Below are 14,819 nucleotides of genomic sequence, written 5' to 3'. Positions count from 1 at the left end.
TTTCAGCAGCAAGTCACACAAAATGAGGGACATACACATACATCTCACACACATTTACACCATAATAAAGTATTCTTCTTGTTGAGTTAGGTTCTGATATTCCTGTACCAATGCTTATTAGTTATACAATGCCCTTTCCTTAAAAATCGTCTTCAACCCTTCTAAGATTCCCCCAACTTAAAACTTTTTATAAAAACCCAACACATAAACAAACTCCAAAGGTCCTGCTACAAGGTTCTCAAAAGCCTTGTTGTCAACCAGACCTAATCAATTTCTCAATCTCTCAGGCAGTGTTTCACTACTTAGCAGTAAACACTCCAGATCAGCCAAATTAGTCATGTCTCAAGAATATATTGGGGCCTAGGCCCTGCCCCTTGCCATTGAAGGCTCTATGTTAACCTTTTAACTATCCTAATGCCCATTATAACCTAGATTCCTATAGACTGTCAGACATGGGTCAAGTGCAGCACTACCTTGGAATTAGGATTTCTGCAGTCGAAATTACAGGCAATCCCTCTCCTCTTCAATCCCTTAATCCCTGTTTTAACTGCAAAATGGCTAAAGTTTCCCTTACTCCAGATTCTCACTCAGCCTCCAACATTCACATTGTCTTGTTACAGGCCGGGCCCCTCGTGGGGGGACAGAAATGCAGTTAAAAAGATTTTGCTCTCACATGGCAGATCAGGGACTGCCCTGTCCATGTCTCATGCACACGCACCCAGACTCCCAGATTTTTCACGATCCCCTTTTTGTGATATACTCACCCACCTAGGTTCTTCATGCACCAGTTTAGGAATTGATGCGATTTCTTAGAGAGTTTTACTCCCCTTTCTCTTTCTGTCCTTTTTATCCTACCAAATGAGGGTTAACCTGCAGTCTCTCATAGCAGCAGGAAAAGCCCAGGTGGGCCACTGTAATTTTAAGCAGGGTGCCTCCTGCCTGGGATCCCCAGAGCCATGGAGACTTGAGGTATATCTCAGTGAAACCTCCAAATTGTGAAAACCAGAATTCACTGCTTAGAATTTTTAAAAGTTTAATAATAGGATAAAAAAGGACAAATTTTCAGCACTGGGATGCTCCTAGCCAACAGCCAAAGAACACATCAGTGTATACAGACAATGTTGTCTTTATACTGTTACATTGCTGAGATACATGTATATTCATGTATTTCCTGCGTTATTCAAACATTCTTGTGAACTTTCTGATGTGTTGGGAACTCCTTTGTTTGACTTCTTCACACTCCAGCTTATCTGTATGACATCCTGTGTGTCAGGTCAATATATTATATTTCTTCTTGTGTCTCCATCCTGCTGTTTCACATCCTCTGATAGGGATTTAGTATGTCCTCCTTAAATTTAACATGGTATTCACTAATTGTCCTCCGGTGCTCTGGTTTGTGTCATGGTTATCTTATCACTTGGACATGTTGGTCAGTAGATAGCCTTACACTATTTTTAGTTACATAAAAGCCTTTTTTTTACATCTTATGTTTTACTAAGGTCCAAAACATAATATATTCACCACACTATTATTTCCATAAGTGATACATAGATATTATATTCATTACACTACTATTTCTATGAGCAACACAGTGCATACTTAAGCTGATAGATTATATTAATTGATAGATTATATTAACAAGCAGTTAAAAAGAGTTATAATTGATAGTATTTCTAAATACTTATAATCACTAAGAACATGCATAAGCTAATACATAAATGCAAAAGCCAATATTATCTGGTAATTTTTCACAGTTGGGCAGCAAGAAAAGGGCACAGAGAGATGCATTGTAACATTTTGATATGTGGTAATGGGCTTTCCATTCAAATCATGGTGTCACTACAGTAACAAGAATAGAGTCTGCATGAACAAAAGGATTTCTTCATCTTCCCTCAGCCTTTTTCCAAGCTTAAAAAAGCAACTAGAATAGTTTCATTGCTAATGACAGCAGATCTCCAATATTAATGTTATCTGCAGAGGTAAGGATGTTTTGGGGCATTTTTAATGTTAAAGTTCATTTTAACTGAAAACACAGAGCTCTGCACCATTACCATCTTCCTGTTTGGAAAGATAGGAATGCAGCAGGACAGCACCAATTCAAACAGAAATATCCAGATGGACCTTTAGAAGTCATTCCTCTTGTTAACAAAAATGGATTTTGGTGAACATTCTACAGCATGCCCCGAAAAGAAACTAAAAACTGGAGCACATGAAGATCTGTATAGGAAACTAGTTTATATACCAAGAATAGTAAAGGGATAAAATTAATGCTAACAATAAGGTTGTGATTTAAAACAAGATATCTGTCTAAGGAAGTTACTGATGTCACAAAACCACCGATACCTTAAAAAACCTGTACTGTCTTTGATGTTATCAAGATACTAGAAGTAAATCACTAGAAAGAAAAAAATATATTTATTGTTACAGATAAATGTAAAGTCAGAAATAGCAAAGCAGGAAAGAAGAATGCTTAACAGTCTATATGAGTGAAAAAAATTACTAATGTTTACAAATTTTCACATCATCAGGACTAATGCAGTTTAGGCATGTGAAACTGAAAATAAACTAGCAATTGACTTCTTGGACTCGGGAATGTTGCATTTTTAGAAACCTCAGAGTCTTTAGAAATCTTGCAAAATAGGGAAAATTCCAAGAGAGGGAATGACTGGCCTTGTCAATATTGAGTCATCAATACTTAAAAAGGATGAAAAAGAGTGGCTGAAGAAAGTTGAGGTAACTCGCTTACTGATCATTTTGTTTTGAGGAATGATCATGATCTTTATATTTTGGGGACAAGATAATGTGTCTGAACAGTTAAAGTGTTACAGTCCACACAAGAAATAGTCAAGGCATGTGATTTGGTACCAATGGAAAATTGGTTGGAAATTTCTATGGAATTAACTGCATAGACTTCCTATGTATTTCAAAACTGCTTTCTGAAAGATCTCAAGCTGTTAGCAGAAGCAGAAAAAACATAAAAGACAGGGAGCAAGGAAGGTTAGGATTAGGATTTCCTCAGACCCATTTTTCATCAGCCATTTAGATTTTCTAGTAAAGTCTGTAGTTCACAAATGATTGCAGTAAGTAATGGCAGAAAATGTTTGTAATATGAATTGAAGAGATAAAGGCTTTATAATGCAGTCATAAATACATCTGAGGTTCAGGACTACAAGAGGTGAAAATTCCTTTTGGGAAGCAGTAATTCCAAAAAGGATCCAGTGTAACCCAAATTGAGTCTGACACTTTTTCAGTTAGACCTTTGCCAGATCTTCCTGACTCTTCAGGAATTAATGTTTTTTACTATGATGAAAATGCAAGCCAGCTGCATTGTGCTTTTTATTTCCTGTCTAACAAGTGTTTTTCAGAGTTCCATGCACCATGCCAAGTGATACTGTTTTAAGACTTAGTTTGTTACCTACTTGTGCCTCCTCAATGAGAAAAGAGGGGCATCATAACCTCCCATTACTGGATTCCTTACAGTCTGTTATTTCTGTCTTCTAGAACACAGTTCATCTTAATTGCAGTGGACTAACTTTGTGAGAGCTAGAGAGTATCAATTGCCCAAGTGTTCATGCCTAGGGCATGCAGAGATGCTGCAGTGCCTTTTCATATCTATAGTGATTGAGACACACCTGAAGCAAAGTATCAGATTGCATGTCTTGTCTTGCATTCAGAGCACATGGAAATAGAATTCTATGAAAACCTGATGAAATTAGTCATTGCCAACCCAGTCAATTCAAGTAGTGAACTGTTACTTTTTAGGCAGGTTGAACAAGAGCATAGTGGTATATTCACACTGCTTTGTGAATATAGAATACCCAGCAGCAGCTCCAGAAACACAGTATAACCTCTCCATTATTAAAGAAATTGGTTCAGTCTTACAGGATTAGAGAATGCTGATAGACAAGCACAAACTGGTATGAAGGTAGAATGGTACTGAAAGAATAACATCAAGCAACATGGTTGACTCCTTGAAAAATAATAAATACATTGACAAGAGAACACTGGAGGATCCTTTGATGGGTTATTTAGGATGTTGTATCCACTACAATATGAAGCATGTTATGATACCACCACAAAATCAAAACCTGTGTATGTATAGTTATTGAACAATATTTGCAAAATTAGTGGCAAGTATTTTTTACTTATAAAAGGCTGGGAACACACGTGGATTTAACAACTATTCCTCCATTCAGCACATATATAAATCTCTGCTAACCAAAGGCTCAGGAAACTAGGAGAGTGGCAGATATAGTTACAGTATAGCATGTTCACTGAGAAATTATATGGCAGAGCATGTGCTGATATCACCACACAGGTTTCTAACGAGATTGAGATTTGCTTTGTAATCCTTTAATGAGCCACCTTTCATTAAATGCACATACTTGGTTGTACTTGAGTTGCTAGCTGAGTAATGCTGTTGGCTCATGGGCAGCCTTTGCATGACAATTTCCTCTTTCAGTAAACTCCTGTGGCTTCTGTAAAGAGTGAAACTCAAGAGTTGTATTGGTTTGCTAAAGGGAAAAACTCATGGCTGAACTTTGTAGAAATCCTCAGACTGAGTTGGGCCTGTAGTAAGTTTACATGGTGATAGTTTGTGGTGCTTTTTAGTCCATGAGGTTGTGTAGACTGTTAAGGTGTTGCGACAGATAGCTGCATTTCTTAAATTTGTGGCTTCCGTTTACTTTATGAAAACCTGCATATTGTCTATTTTGTTGTACAGATGAGATGGATAAACAACAAAGCAAAAAGGTGTGTACATGAGCCTCTCTGGCACCTGGAATAGGCATTCTGCCTTTCTAGACAGTAACTTACAGTGGTCAACAGAAGTTTCCAAGTGCAAGATAGCTGGCAGACAAGCTGACAAACTCTCTAAAAAGTAACGGATAAAGATTGTCTCAAGGACTAGTACCAACGGTCAATGACTAGAAGTTACAGAAAAAATAGATGCAGAGAAATCACATTATGTATTTTAACTCCAGGAATGCCCTATGATATTGCTTAATATCATATATCCAGCAGGATCGTTGAAGGGGCCACAGTAGGCAAATTTCTTTTGCGACTTCAGATTTATTTGTTCCATCCAGCAGGGCTGAATTTTTTTTATTTTGGAGAGCGATCTTATGTGATTCAGTATCCTCATTTAAGAAGAAAACTAGCAAAGAAAGGTATTGTTTCTATCCTTCTCTGTCTTAGTGATTTGTTCTCAAAGACCCTAAATGTACTAATTGGTCAAAGTTGTGCTGACAGCCTCACCTGAGACACTTCTGCCTTCACATTCTCTGTCCCTGGATCTAGGAACTCCCTTTAAATTCAGGCTTGGGCCTTCTGTCTCTGTGTGATCTATAGTACAGATGTACTTGCCTTAAGTTCCATTACAGCTCTGCTTCATCATGAGCTTTGTTATCCAGAGGCTGGCCTGCTTGTCTCACTTGGGCACAGTGGCTGGAGAATCTCCTACTGTATTAGCTTTTGTTACTGTGGTTTGGCTCCTCTCCCAAAGGGAGCAGAAAGGCCTGAGTGTCCCTTGATGTTCTTCTGAATGAGGCCCTAAATAACTTGCTCTACCCTTGAAGTTCGCCCTTAGTGTAAGAGGCTGCACTAAATGACATCCAAAGGTTCTTCACACACTACTTCTTTCTGATTTTGTAAAAATGCAACCACTAGCCCACACCAACTAGATGCAACAGAATTTGCTTTTTCACAAAGAAAAATAGAAAGAAACTAGAAAGCTTGGTAAAATATCTGTTGCTTCCAGTCTCTACTTCCGTTCTCTCTTTTCTACTTTTGCCTTACGGTGTCAATATTGTGTGGTATGGGCACGTCATGAAACCTAGCTCCTGTAGTTTGCCATGCAATATAGGAAACACTCATAGAATATTAATAAAACCAGGTTCTATCTTTCCTGGTGATAAAACAGAATGAAAGTCACCTTTCACTGTGAAAAAGGCTAAGCCTGTGTTATGGGGCCTATAACAGCCCTGCTGTCTTAGAACTCTGAGCTCTAATTTCTGTTCATTCTTGTTGCATTGTTCAACTTCACTTGCAGAATTAACTTTTCTATCCTTTCCCTCTCTGTCCACTTGACATACCATTTCACTTACTCCTTGAGCTGAGAGGTTGTTGAGTGGAGAAGATGCCAAAACTGTGGAGATGTACCCTTAGAATATGCATAGTCAATTTTTCTGACTTGCAGAGTCTGTGCCAGCTGGAGCAAATTTTATTAGTTACAGAAGTGACTGACTAAAAAAGACTGCAGTGCAAACCTCTCTACAGGCTGAAGTAGAAAAAAAAAATTGCTTATACCAACATGACTTTCACATACACCTGTTCCTCTTCATCATTGCTGAACCACTACTCTGAGGGAGGGAAAACTGAGGGAGGGAAAACATAATGAAAGTATTTAAAACACTTGTATCTCTTGAAGTTGTTCTCTGACAAAATAAATGCCCTTTCCATTCTCCCAATGGCATCTGCTAGCATACACAATTGAGCTGACTTGCAACATAAGCACTGTAGGTTAATCATTGGCGAGATTTAAATGAATTGTGAAACTAGTTCCATAATGCCAAATAAGTAAGGAGAACATAGAATCATAATAAAAAAATGTAAAGTGTTACTTAAAGAACAATACTTTTTCATATGAGCGGCAGGTAAAAACACTAAGATGACACAATAGAAGTTAATATTATTTTTGCTTTAATATTACTTTGCTTTAACTTTCTTTTATTATTCTGCTGACATAGAGTACTTGGCAGAAAAACCCCTGCATAATCCAATTACATTGCTTTTCTTCCAAAGGAAAATTATGCTCAACTCAATGCTAGGAGTCCCTCTGCCCAGTGAGAGCCCTCATCACTGAGAAGTAACACTGATATGCACTCCTTGGAAGAGTGAGTTCTCTCACTGAGTATTATATTTTCAGTAGAAAGGGTGGGGAGTATTTTCTTGCATACTCATTAAGGATGTTATTTTGGGACATGGCAAATAGTATAGTTGAATCCCTTTGGGCAATAAATACTTGGAATCTTCCTGGAGTACTCCAAATAGCATGTTATTATGCTAAAACTAGGTGCTTCACATTCTCTTTTTAATTAACTGTCTGGTGACTGTTAAATCGTATTCTTTAATATGTCTGCTGAATGAGGACCCTCAGAGGACATGGGCAAAACTAGGACCTTCTTTGCTTTGTCTGAAGTGAAGTGAGTCTACACAAACAAGCTGATTCTGACCAATTATTTCTCAATAAAGAGAGCAAGTATCTTTTATGTATCAGGGAAGCTAGCCAACATAATGATCTTGCAAATCAATAGAAAGCTGCTAATCTTTCTGTAAACTATAATAGCTGCAGTTACAGCTTCAAATTTGAATATTGACTAAAATTATGATACACCTTGTCATGCTGAAATACTAACCAGCTTAACTTAATTTTCTTTGTAGAATTTTGTTCAACTAAATAAGAAAAAACTTGTATTAGATTTACTGCTTATTAAAAATCACAATTTTCACAATATTTGGGAACGCGTAATCTCTGTGGATTTTTTTTTAAATCATGCCTCAGTGTCTTCACACTGTTGTATACTGTCACCCAGTGCAATATAGTTCGACAGTACCTCTCAGAAGAGCCTGCGGAAGTAAAGTACACATAAAATAGCACCTTTCTAACTAAGAACCAAAGGAAACTTTTCACCCAGGTTTGAAGCAGAGAAGCAGCTGATGGGGGAATGGCATCTTTTGGTAACCACAGAACACAGGAACAAAAGCCAGGCTTTAGAAGATTTTTTTTTTTAACTGTCATTCAATGACACATACTACTGTGGTCCCAGGAAAACAAGTTAGGTTGTGCCTGCTATATGGACTTTGATCACAGTTATCTGGAGACTGTATGCTGCAAGCTGACTAAGAAATGCTGATTGATTTTAGAAAAACTGTCTACATCTCCACAACTTCTCAAAACTGTCTACATTTCTCTCAGCTTTTCTTTAGAGATAAGATCTCAACATCAGCCACTTTTGCCTTACAGGAATAAAGCTTATGCTGTAATGCAAAGGAAAATCCTAATTTGAATTGTAGCATCCTTTAAAGCATTACACTTTGAGCTGTCTTCTAAATGGAAATTTGGAAAACTGTATGAAAAGTCTGTGGGCTGAGAAAAGCCTTGTAACTCTTCATGAAATATGGCCTGGTTTAGAGCCAAGAAAATGGCCCCAGTCAAGGAAATTATGCATCATTTTGAACTAGGATGTGCTAACTTTCAGCTCATCACTCTGCTACATAGAAAACCATATATCTGGAGAAAAAAAAATGTCTTAAGTCACTCCCACTCTAGACATTTTGTTGCCTGTAAGAATACATTTTTCCTTTAAATACTAAGGGCTTAAATATATAAAATTACTGTAGACTTCATCACCTGATATATATATATATATATATATATATATATATAAAATTTAAAATCAATGAAGTGTGATAAGTGTGCATACACACAACCTGAAAAATTAAGCTAGTTATAATTCCTGTAGGATTTGAATAAGGAGACTGAAATACCTCTCTAGTCAGAGTTGATTGTTCATCTTGTCAAACCCAGGGAAAGAGGCAAGTCATATCAGAGAAAGGAGTCAGAAATTGCACAATTAGCTCGGAAACCACTGCAAAATCCCCCTTTAAACACAAACATTTTGAAGAAGACAGCCTCACAATGGGATAAAAGAGCATAGGTGAAATAAAGTGTCCACAAGAAAGATTACATAGATTTAGACTGGGAGGAACTGATTGTAATAATTATATAGCACGTATTTGGGCTTGAATGGACAGAAATGAGTTACTTTCTTTCTAGCTGAGAGACTGGGAAACCTGGAAAAGCCAGGGAATGGATGCAGCATTGATCCAAGCAAGGGGAGGGAAGAAAGGGAGTAGAGTCACCTTTCCTCTGGTATTCCTGAAATGTGTAGATTCCATCTTTTTTTTTTTTTTTTTTGTGACACTGGTGCAGGACTGCTGTCTACAGATTTTACACTGTTATATTAATGCAATATTAGCAGTAATAATAGAAGTCTAGGAGGTAGTTCCCCTAACCCTAAAAACATACAGGTATAGTAGCAAGTTAGAACATGCAAGAGGACTATGCCCCAGTCTTAGAAGGCCCCCAAGAAATCCCCAAGCAAGCTCTTCCCCATGCAAAGAGGCTAGTCCTCTGAGTGTGATCAAAAGACCCTGTGTACCCTGACCCAAGATGCCAGGATGATCGTGGCAGTTCCTGGGGCAGCAAGATACAGGCCACATTGCACAATACAATAGAAAAATAGAAAGAAAATGCCTACTTTGGGAGAATATATAGATGGTGATCATGGGCATTTTGGTGCTGGCTAAGAAGTTTGCAAGTTTCTTAGCAGATTCAAAGCTGGGGTAGAGAGAGGCAGAGGCAGGGCTGACAGCATCCTGCTGTGGTCCTGTTGCTAACTCCATTGAAAGAGTATAATTTGGAATATATATCCCACTTCTCTGTGTACACTTTATATCATTACAAACATAGCACTTTCCTGTCTCTAGTTTCTTTTAACATGAGTATGAAAGCACATGTCTTGTGTGCTGCTTTGGCTGGGATAGACTTACCTTTTTTCACAGTGTCTGGTATAGGACTATGTTTTAGATTGATGCTGAATACAGTGATGATAATAGAGATGTTTTTGTTATTGGTTAGCAGTGCTCATACAGAGCCAAGGCCTTTTCTGCTTTGTGTACTGACATGCTGGCAAGGAAGTTGGAAGTGCATGGGAAATTGGGAGGAGACATAGCCAGAACAGGTGACCCAATCTGATCAAAGGGATATTCCAGACCATATGACATAATGCTTATTATATAAAGTAGGGGAAGAAGGAGGAGAGTGGGATGTTTAGAGTGATGATGTTTGAATTCCAAAGTAACTGTTATTCATGATGGCGCCCTGCTCACCTGGAGATGTCTGAACACCTGCTTGACCTTGGGAAGCAGTGAATTAATTACTTGTTTTATTTTGTATCGGTTTCTCGGGGTCTGGATTGAAGGCACTTGAGTTCATGTTCGGACTCAGGTGTTTATTACTTCTTATCAGCAAAACAGTTTCACAACCATGAGTTCGGCAGCTTGTCATTAGAAGGCACAAAATGGCTAACAGTCTCTTTTCACAAGCTCTTTTAAGACTAAACTATCAATTAAGAACTGACACCTAGATTATTTTCCCTTTTAATCCAATAACTGATCCCAAAGAGCCTGCAATGTGGACTTTTCTGCCCAATTACAAAATGCCCCCCAAATCCATGAAGAAGAAGGAAGAAGAAGCATGAATAAGAAACCCAGGACCACACCCTGTGCCCTCCATCTTGCTTCCATCCCCAACATACTAAAAATCCCAAAACCTAAATTTCTCACCAAGTGATACACCTACACTACTCTCTATAATCTATTTCACACTTTTGTGGATTCTAGTCTATCTTGAAGTCTAGGAAACTTTCTCCATGAATGAGGGTCAAAGTCAGTGCTCCCCTGGGGGTCAGGACATCCCAGAGCAGACAAATATTCCCAGTGCTCTGGGTTTCCACAGTTTTGCTTGTGTACATGGCTTTTGCTTTCCATATTAAAATGTCTTTATGTCAACCCATGAGTTTTCTAGCTTTTACCTGTACATTTCTCTCCCTGATCCCACTGGTAGGGGAGTGAGTGAGCAGTTGTGGGGGGCTTTGTTGCTGGCTGGGGTTAAGCCACGACAGCTTTCTGGCTCCCAATGTGAGGCACAAAGTGTTTAAGATAAAGACAGATTTGACTGGAATGTGCTAAATTGAATTTATAGCTATTAGTGCTGTTTAGCTGGTAATCAGCGGGCTCCTGTGCTTGCCATGGGGCTCCCTTCTATGACTGTATATTAGTCTAGTGCTCATTAGTCTATGTTTTTTGCTTTTGCTGCTTCCTGTATTGCTGTACTGCTTATCATCTCCCTGTATTGTACCTGGGAACATCTTGATAACAGCCTTAGTGATATACCTGATGGCAGATGGCCAGGGTGTTACTGCTGTTTCTGTGTTGCTCTACTGGACAGGTGGAATTCCAGTGTGAACTTCAGCTGAATAGACTATGACATGAATCACTCTAGATGGAGCAGAGACCCACCTGCAGCCCATGGAGGACCCTATGCCTGAGTAGGTGAATGCCTGAAGGCTGTACCCCATGCGATGCTGTGATTGGAGCAGGTTTGCTGACAAGGCCTTGTGACCTCATGGGGGGCCCTGCTGGAGCAGTTAGCAAAGAACTGGAACCTGTGCAAAGGCCCCACACTGGAGAAGTTTAGGGACTGTCTCCCATGGGTGTGGTCCCACACTGGAGCAGGGGCAGCAGAGATTCCCTCACAGCCTATGATGAAGACCATGGTGAAGCAGTTATCTCCTGTAGTGCATGCAGGACTGTGAGGTGGACTACACTAACAGGAGATTCTAATGGGAACCCTTTGTTGTTTGCCAGGCTGGGGACAAGGAGAGGAGTTCATGGCAATGTTAAAAACACTATAACCTGGCCCAAAAGGACTAGCGATGGAGATTGTAAGGGCTATACCTTTAAATCGTTGTAAACTATGATTTGAATTGTGTAGTACAGGAATTAGTACAGCAGAAACCACCTGAGGCAATGGAGGAGAAGCCTTATAGGAAGCAGTGACTTGACCTGAGTTAGCTTTGATGCCCAGTAACAAGAAGCAAGAAATAGAGCCCAAAGTAACGGACTAAATGAATTCAACAGACATTTTAAACATATTTTATAGACATTTTGCAGGGGTGGTCTATAGACTAAGGGAATAATCTCTCTGTATTATATCAAAGAATGGGAAGGGGAAAGTGGTTAATAAGGCTGTATGGTATAGTGTGGGACTTGAGTATGATGTAAATAGTACTAAATAAGAGTTGGAAGTCTCGGTTTTCTGCATACACTTTATGTAATTAACAACATAGCACTTCTCTGTTTATTTTGACAGGGGAATGAAGCATGGCTTTTGTTTAGGTTACAGATCAATCCATAATATGTTTAACTTTTTTAGCATTTTTATCTTTGATGCTTTCCTTGCAAACTTTTCATTTTTCATGAAAAAATCATAGCCAAATTAACAGTTTGCTTTTTAACAGCCAGGGCCTTGTGCTTCTGCAAACATTCCCAGACATCAGTCTGCAGCTTGGGCAAATTACTTTCACATTTACATTAATTGCAGGTTCATATGATAAGCACAGCTGGCAATATGTCTTTATAGACAGTTATCACCTGTAATACAAGTACAGCACAAAAATTTCCTGCCCTAAGTAACTTTCTGACATCCCTAACCCTGTGATAATTTTCATCATGTGAAAGGAGGAATGAGGTCTTGGGAGATTCATGGTGATTGTTTGGCTTAAAAATACCCCAACACTTTCCCCCACTCTGATTTAACATGCAGTGGCTCTTTGGGCAAGGAGATATTAATCAATATGACCTTCCTATGCACAGACCATCCCAATTTCTGAGGCAGTTCTTTTGCACAAACACACGTACATACATCAGATCCGTCACTTCTCTAAGTCCTGTGAGACTCTCAGCAAAACAAAGGTTATTGTTACCATCATTTAGCTCAATTAAAAAGTATCTCTTTTTGTCTATGGTTAAAGCGGCAGATGAACAACAGTCCTGCGTCATATACCTTCAACTTCCTTTATAGTAATGATAGTCAAGAGGAAAATCTGATCAAAACCACAACTCATTTACTCTGTAGGAGAGGTACTGATGCAGTCTAAAACTCTCTCTGCTTTCATATTGCTTAAATTAGTAGTGGAAGAATATGGAGGATGGTACATGTTGAGAGCTTCAAGATGAAGCTGAACATAATCACCAGGTTTGAACAGTTGGCATGAATGGTTAAAATATTTCATATAATTTCAATAATGATACCTAAATGATAGCCTAAATGTACAAATCTGTATTCTTCTACATATTGCCTAGCTCCAAACACCTGGATGTGCCATTCACATTGCTGCACATCCGCCACGGATGCCTCCTGCTCTACCTCTTCTGGGACATTTGGGTATAAAAGTAACATTGAGCTTTTAAATACCCCCTCATAAATAGCGTATGCTGCCAGTGGCCTCTCCTGGCAGACATAGTCATTGTAAACTTGTGGGTATAGCCCCCTGTTCTAGTGAGCACTATATCCAGGGTGTTCCTTCCAGGAACTCCTTTCCTAGAAGGACACACGTCCACTGCCCAGCAGACTCAGAAATGCAGTTTACACTTCTGGGACTTACAGTTGCCATAAACTCTCTCTTTAAAGATGCAGATTCTTTAGCCTTAACTAATGAGCAGTCTTTGTTGTAACAATGTTGTATGTTTTGCTGGGCCAAGAGTATTTGCAACATCAGCATTTTTATGCCTTCTACCTTGCCTGCTACTCCTCCATACCCAGTAACCACCATGATCTTCAGCTCTGCAAAAACCTCACTATTTTTTTTGGCACCCTTGGGTTTCCAGCAGTAACTGTAGTCTCCAGACCATGTGTGACTGCAACCCAGAGCCTTGGTCTTGCTGTTTCCACACTCATTATGCTGCGATAATTAGTAATCATGGTCTAACAGTACAGTCTTTATTTCATTCTTAGTCTTCTTAAAGTCTTTTCATTTGAAACATCAAACAAAATCACAAGCTTCCAACACAAATATTATTAGATGACAAGCTGTCATCTCCCACACAGCTGTGTGTAAAGGATGCTTCCCCACTACTAGCATTCTCAGAATGAAATTTGAAATTCAGTCCATGGCCCCAGAACATGTGGCTTTTTATGAGAAGCCCTTCAGGTCTCATAAGGATTTCTGTAAAACATACAGGTCTCCTTGTGTGACAGTCCGGCTTTTCAGCCTCAAGATGGCCACTGTTGTAGCCTATACTGCATGGTTACTAGGGTTGCCATGGCAGCAAAACTAAAGAATTTAATAGGATTGCTAATTGAGTGCAAATGTCTGTTCTCTCATTCCAATAATAAGAGTGAGGAATTTGTCCTGGGGTTCCTCTCACTGTGTATTTAAACAGTACTATTTGTCTTCTTTTCTGTTGCCTTGTAAATACCAGAAGTCCAGGCACAATTCTACTGTGCTGCACAGCAAACAGAAAGCCATTAGGACAATCCAAAACATGAGCAGTCTTTTGAATTTGTTAATTCTAGCATTGGACTCATCTGCATTGAAAACTGAACAAGCCGTTGAGCAACCACTGTGTCTGGCCTTAGAACTGAAATCTCAATAGATTAAAATCACATGGGGTTTATCAATAGTAGTAAAAATATTAAGTTACTATCTTTTGTAAGCGATGTTCTATAACCACAGAAATATATGAACAATGTTTAGTGAAAGGAACAGTATCTCACAGAGATAACAGAGGATCCATTCTGTCATCTCTGGCTGCTCTCCAAGAATAGCATGGAATTTATATCTACAGTAAGAGGACAAGTGATAATCAACCAGAATTCACTGGTCCCCTATCACTCATTGGTCTTAAGAATAAACAAAATTTTCCCTCTAAAGGATTTATCTGTTTCTTGATAGGTTGTAACTCCATGCTGTTAGCTAACATGCTGTCCACCTTAAAACCAGGAAGTCTTCTGGTACTTGACCCAAGAAGCTCTTTGTGCTTCTTCTGGGCTAATCTGTCAGAACGCAGAGTCCACCGTGAAATGAACTTCTAAAATACCCAAAATTGTTAGTGTATCATATTCCCATCCACACCTCTGTGATTTAGCTTACAATTCAAAGCAGGCCAGACTCTGGTTGAGCGTCCACCTCACA

Source organism: Agelaius tricolor, unplaced genomic scaffold (genome assembly GCF_023055355.1).
Source record: "Agelaius tricolor isolate 1412-34295 unplaced genomic scaffold, bAgeTri1.0.p SCAF_2, whole genome shotgun sequence".
Lineage (NCBI taxonomy): Eukaryota > Metazoa > Chordata > Aves > Passeriformes > Icteridae > Agelaius > Agelaius tricolor.
Note: the sequence above shows the minus strand (reverse complement) of the source record.